The following is a 7260-nucleotide window of genomic DNA, read 5'->3' as shown; positions in this document are numbered from 1 at the left end:
TCCCAGCCACTGGTATAATTGATTTTCATGTGAAGAAGAGTTGGGAGTTTAATGTATATTCTGTATGGCAAATGTGTCTGGGTAAAGTGCTGATATATGTTATTACAGTATCAAGTTATTGGCATTGAGGACCATACATTCATAATACTGTAGCTGCTATATTTATTTAATTATGAAGAGTCTGATAGTTACTGCACTAAAGGTTGAGATGAGCAGGATTGGAGGCTAGTGTTAGACACCCCCCCTTTTTTTTTCCTAAATAAGATTAAGAACATGAAATAACAAGGTAACAAAGGGTGCTGCCATTTTAGTTTCAATTTAATATTAGGATACTGTTTTAGACGTGTGGATTTTTACTTTAGTGGTTTCGCAAAAGGGTACCTCAATCTCCTCAGTACTGGTTTTTGGCATATTTTCACAGAAGTACAAATGCCCTTTATTTTTTAATATTTTACCTTTTAACAAGTTACTCAGAAAAAAAAAAGTTCTTCTCTGGAAATATACCTGTTTGTAATCTATTAATTTATTTCTCTTCTTAGAAGAGTCTAGAAGGGATTCTAGTAGGAATGTACCGGGTGTTGTGGAAGGCACTTGATAAAAATTCATCTCTACCTTCTAGCATAGGGACTCCTAGCCTTCTAAAGACTCATACTAGTTTTCCAAACTAGGTTCTCTGATGACCCACCACTGCCTAATGTTTACTTGTATATTTTGTAACGGATTTTAGTATGACGGACAGCATGATAGGCTTAGTCATGACAGACTTAAATAAAATCTGAGTTGCCATTCAGTAGAAATGGCTGGCAGAGGATCTCAGTGTTTAAGGAAAAGGTCAACACTCAGAGTGCCAGTAATAGATCTGAAGTAATTAGATGGATTATAGGCCAGGAATTAAAGACCGTTGTTAACGGAATTTGGTGTTTTCAGAGGCTAACATGAATTTGCGAAGGGTGGTGATTTTTATGAATTCCATCAAGCTAGCCACTTGGATTCAGCTAGAATATTCTGTAGTCTTGCTATTTCAAACTTGATAGAAATATTTTGCCAAAAAGCTTAACTGATAACTCTGTATAATTTTTATTTGGTATCATTAAACCTGAGTTAAATATTTGGTTAAATCATCTCTTAGATGTTCTCCTACTGAGTATTTTTTAAAGACAGGTTGCTCCTATTAGTAACTTGCTACTTAAATTATCTTTTGTGAGTTATCAGTCAAGCTGCAAAAAGACATCATTGGCTTGGCATCTTTATTTTGCTTTTTTTATCCATACAAAGTTTTAACCCTTTTCATTCTTCTTGAGAATTCATGGATGTCTTAAAGCTTCAATAATAATAGTTGGGAGACTTTATATTTATCAAGTGAGGCCTCCCTGAGTGGCAGTATAACCCTGACTCTAGAGTCTGTCTTTATTTTCCTATATCCCTCCCATTTGATCATATAAAGCACTTTCATGATTCTGTAGGAGTCAAATAAGCCAAGAATAGATGTATAAAATCAGTACAGAAATGTGAAAGTTTTCTCCAAAAAATCTTTTTAAAAAAAATTTCTGCTTGTACTAAGAACATTCTTGATCAGTGACAGTGTTAGAAATGATACCATGATTGTGAAACCTAAGCTGACCCTCAGGAGGAAAAAATTGAATCTCTCTGTCCCCCTCTCACTCCCTCTCTCTTTTTATAGATATCTCAAAGGGAAAAAATATTTTTTGAATTTTTCCTACTTTAAAAATGGTACGTTTTAGTTTATAATTTTCCATGTCGGTCAAAATAATTTTTTTTAACTAATGTAAAATGGTCAAGGCTTGTGCTAATACTATCTACTGCTAGCTGAATTTTATTTTTCTTTACCCAGCAAAGATAGTACTCTAGATTTTTACAGTGTTCATTAAACCTCAAGAATCTAATGTTCTTAAAGTATGGAAACTTAAAGATTTTAATTTGAATTAAAAATAGATAATAAATTTAATATGGAAGGTTGAGATTTACCAATAAGAAACCTGTTGAAGTATCAGCTAACAGAGAGTGTGACAAAATTAAGATCCTGTTAATTGATCTGTCCAGCCATTGGTCTCCCTTCCTTTTTGAAATCAACGTCTGAAACAACCAAAACCTAATGTATCTATGTTAGGGTCTCAGTAAAGCAAAGATATTCTTCAGGGTAGAGCTAAATTAAATTTTTAAATCATTTTTTAAAGCAAGGCGGTTCTTAGAAAGTGCCTTTTCAGAAGATGGTGCTGTAGATTTTTATTTTTCAAATAGCACGAGACTAAAAATTTAAAAGATAAATTATTTTAGAACTCCAAGAGTGTGACAGTTTCATAATAATGTTATTCGTTGTCCTGAATCTGGTCCAAGGGAACCAAGTAAAGGTTTTATTCAGTAAAGCATCTAGGTAAATGCTCACCAAATGTATTTTGTAAGTTCAAAAAGTAAATTTTAAACAATTAACCCTTTCAGTTCTCAGCTGTGTTGAAGGTAATCTGTAAGGCACATAAAACAGCAAATCTGCTAAACTTTTTAACAAGAGTATAGGTATGGTAGCAAGTGCCCAAAGGGGAAGGTAACTTGCCAGGAAATTGTATGTCATAGACTACCTTTCTTTTTTCTTTTTCTTTTTTAAGCATAGATTGACCCTTCTGTAAATACCTATTGGCATCCTTTTCTAATTAATATTTATTAAAGAAGACTGCTTATATATAAAAGGAGAGCCAAGTCATCATGGAAATTAGTTTAAGAGAACAAGTAAAGTGATTTTATCTCTATCTTTAGGGAAAGATTAAGTGATTCTTTTTTTCTACCATGGGGGAAACTATGAAAAATGATGACAGTGCATCTAAAAAGGGTATGGTCAGTTAATTAGAAATGCAACATGCAAAATTGGGCTTTGGAGGAAATAAGCAATATGAAGGGTAATAGCAGAACCATTCATACTTACTAGAAATGTAGCAATCTACCAGAAAGCAGTTTTCCCCTGGACTGTTTACTAGTACTAGTAAACAGCAGTAAATGATCACCTAACCAGTTCTTGTGAATTTGGTGAGCATTTCTCCAGAAAAGAATAGACTAAAAACAAAAAACACCACACCTCAGTAACCTTGTATGCTGCATTATGTAATAAATGATAGTAAAATTATATCGATTGTTTGGAGTGTACTGTGTCTGCAAATATACGTGCACATTAAACTTTTTCATTTTTTATAATGTCTTAATAGCAATTATGAGTTTATTTTTTTAATATTAATTTTCTATTGTGATGTTTATATTTATTGGCAATTTGTGTGCAACTTTTATATTTTGCTTAGATGTTGGTTTTAAGGTATTTTATTTTTATAGATATTTCTAGCTTTTCCTCTTTCTTTGTAATATTAGCAAAGATTAAGATGGAATGTTAATATACCAACCAAACTACTAATTCCATAAAGTCTAGAGTTTGGATTTTTACCAATAAACCGTTAACACTATTTTTTAACTTAGAATATTTAATGTTGTTTATATAGTGGGCATTAAAGTCAGTCTTTAGACAGATTTCTAAATGTGGAGGGGAAATGGGGCTTTTATATAAGTTAGATTTCTTTCCCTTAAGTAGCAAACTAACACTAACAGATTGGATTTATTTTACCTGATCTGCAGCTTTGGGGCAACTTGTCAAATAAATGATTGTTACATTTCTTTTTTTTTTTTTTAATTTGAACTACATTGAAACTATTTAAATGGTCACATCATCCAGCATTAGGATTATGATATTTTTATAGGCCTGGGAAATAAATAACAAATGATCCAGAAGTCATTGATAATTGAATTTGAAATGAGATTTCCTCCCCACGCCCATAGTTATATTAAATGAAAGATTTGCTGCCCCGATCATTTCCCTAGCATACTTTCAAAGTTGATTCAACCCTGAGCATCAGTGAAGAAAGAGAGTGTAAGTGGCTAGGAAGAAAAGCAGATAGACTGAATAATACAGTATTTCAGTTAATTAAAAATCTAATTAAGTAATAATTTGTGAATGCAAATTAATCAGAAGTCAGTGAAAAGTATTGATTATAGAATATTAATTTCAAACAATTATGGTCACTCCAGTTTCCTAGTGAATAGATAAGATTATTTGTATTGCAGTGCACACTTTTTACAAAGGCACATGAAAAGAGTGAATTCTCTTAAGCAAGTAAAATATTTCCATAGTATTTTTACATTGTGAATTTGCTGGGAAACCACTTTTCTGTAAGAATTTAAAAGATAAATTTTATCCCATCCTCTGAGTTTTAAATTCTAAATTATTGGGGCTCAGTGTATGACATTTTGCTGTACCCTGTTCTTTCCACTGAGGGGGTAAATGAGGAAGTTTCAAGTAGTTATAATTAGGAAAATGTTACATTATGTAAAATTTTATAATTTAAAGTGAATCAGCATATGATTTCCTATAGACATTAGTCATATTTCTTTCTGCATTTTTACCAGTTACAGGGGTTTTTTTTTAATTATGTACTATTCTCAGCTACTTCCTTCATCCCCACATTAAGCATTAATTGAAGACTGGTACTCTGGTTATAGGAATTTGTTGCTACTAAATATGTTTCAAGCAGTCAAGATATATTTTTGTTGTAAGTATATGGCACCTCTTGATATTTATTGTGCTTATAACATTAATAGTTTTATTCATTATGTTTCAACATTGTCCTAGGTTGACAGGCATGTAATTCTTGTAGACCAACATTTTTAAGGCAACCTGGTGTAGAAATAGTCCTTTATTTCTTTTTTTTCCTTCTGAAAATTCATAGGAACCTGACACACAGAGCTTATTTTTCTCTTTTAACTGTTGGCTCCATAAATCAAGGTACCTGGCATCAGTACTGAATTACCACGGTGAAGTACTTGGTGACATGTTCCTGTTTATAGTCCACCTCCTAAGAAAGAAATACTTGTGCAGTAAGTAATAGTTCATCCCAAAAAAGAACTGTCATGAACAGTCCTATACGAATGGAAAACAGATGGGTGTGTTGGTATTAGAACTTGGCTGGTTTTGGTTTTATTATTTCCAAAAATTAACTGTGTTCACATCTATAATTTTTATGTTTGAAGTTTAACAGGCTGTGGCCAGAGACTAGAGAAGATTACTCTGGTATTTAATGCCTGAAACTTTCCATCCTTATTTACTCCATGCTTTAATTGGAAGGACAAACAAAATTCCTTAATTTGACCCTATATTAATATTTTTAGAACCAAACGAGGAAAAATTCTAAGTTTTGCAGATGTGACTATCTTTATTCTAAGAACCTGTGGAAACAGGAGGGCTTTGTAAAGAAATGGACTGGTGGGACTGTGAGGTGTGTATAGTAAGGGGATGTGGGAAAGGTTTCTTTGCTGGGATCCTTAGATACCTTACAGGTGGGTCATATTTGCCTAGTTCTTACAACCACGTTGTAAAAGAGGGACTTGCTCTATGAACCTACAGAAGAGACCTGAGAAGAGTTCTCTGTAACCTAAATTTATTTTCTTCTGTTGTCCCAGACCTAAAGCTGCATCTCTTCTCAATAAGTTAGAGAAGTCTTGGAAGTTGCTTCTGAATTATAACAAAGAAATTAAATAAAGTATTATCCTTAAATAGAGCCATGGCATTGCTACCGACATGGCTTTTCCCTTTATATAGAAAACGCCAAGCAGGACCTTTCCAGACAAGGTAGCCTTTCCTATAAAGAAATGTTTTTGGTGAAAGATTTGGGGAAAACACAGATAACGTTGTAATGAAGGGAAAATCTTGCCTGACATAGTTCAGCCAGGTTAATGGATACAATCTGGGCCCCGGTTGCTTAACAAGAGGAAGCTTTGGTTTTGGTAGCAACAGACTTGGATCTCCAATGGTAATTAACTTGCAAATATCTCCTTGTTTCAAAGAAAGGGAGTGATCTCATATTATTGATGACAACCCTGCAAATGTGTATGTGCTCTTTTTCTAACTCAAATATCAGGAATAATAAGCACTATGAGAAATTTTCTAATAGTATGTCCCTAAAAGAAGAGTCTTAAAATGTTTTCCAGGAGCTTTCTCATTTCTTAGCCCAGGGTGCAACCCCTTTCTCCTTAAAGGTCATTTATACGGAATTCCACTATGAGTAAATAATAGCGTCTTTAAAATACTTGGGGAAGGAGGATCACACACCACAAGTTATAGCTTGATTAAGAGACTCTCTGAGCACTGTTTTCATGTTTGGGTTCCACGGTTTTTCCTTTGAACATACCATTCTTTAATTTGCTTGAATGTCATCATTCTGTTTTGTGATGTAATGGATGTTTTATGCCATTTATGAATTGTGCAGCTCTTCTCTTCCCCACCCCGACCCATATTCTCTCTCTTTCTCTCTCTCTCTCTCTCTCTCTCTCTCTCAAAGGGGAGGGATAAAGCAAAAGGGAGATATAATGAAACTCATTAGAACGTACCTTTAGTTTACAGATGGAAGGAAACTCTGTTCAGTGAGAATTAAGATTGAAAGTGTTAACGCCACAGATATTATCTCTAGCCATAATTTTTTTTGCTAAGTAGAGAGTGATAAAGTGAACAGGATATATATCAGAAATATAATAAAGTGATAAATTATTCTTGAAAGTAATATTTCAACCTTCTGTAACAGATCCCCATATTCTTAAGGCAAATTAATGTATCTTCTGGTCTTAATGAATCAGACAGACTGATTAAAACTTTAAAATGCTTGTGGTTTTATTCTGACACGTCTTCTTAAATATATAAAAATTGTATTGGAAGAATACTTGACTATTCTTTTCTCCTAATTTATCGATTTGTTCAGACTTCAATTACATAGATATATCTCTCATATGCCTCTTGGTGTGTGCACAATTCTATATAAAAAACTTTTTAACTCAACCCAATTCCTAGTCAAGCCTGAGCTGTAAAGGAGAAAGTATAAGGTGTTTTGGAATGCAGGAACTTTTTCAAAGACCACAACTGGAAAATGTTGAAAAATGTGTTTCCTTTGAGAGTAGAAAGGGCTCTAAACATGAGCCAGAGACTTAGGAGTTCAGTCAGGGCTCTGCCACTAATTTGCTGTGTCCTTAGGCAATTTCCTCAATCCCTCCAGGTCTAGTTCCACGTGAAATGGTAGTGATAATGCCTGCCCTCACCTACCTCACAAAGTTGTAAGAAGTGGATATCGTTTGTGACAATGCTTGAGTTCGCCAAAGGAAGAGGTATTCAGAAGTTCAATATCATAGAAGAGTGTTGTACGAAGGGTTCGTTTCTGGTTTGCT

Source organism: Eumetopias jubatus, unplaced genomic scaffold (genome assembly GCF_037043125.1).
Source record: "Eumetopias jubatus isolate StellerSeaLion01/CBP00866 unplaced genomic scaffold, mEumJub1_p1.0 scaffold_4, whole genome shotgun sequence".
Lineage (NCBI taxonomy): Eukaryota > Metazoa > Chordata > Mammalia > Carnivora > Otariidae > Eumetopias > Eumetopias jubatus.
Note: the sequence above shows the minus strand (reverse complement) of the source record.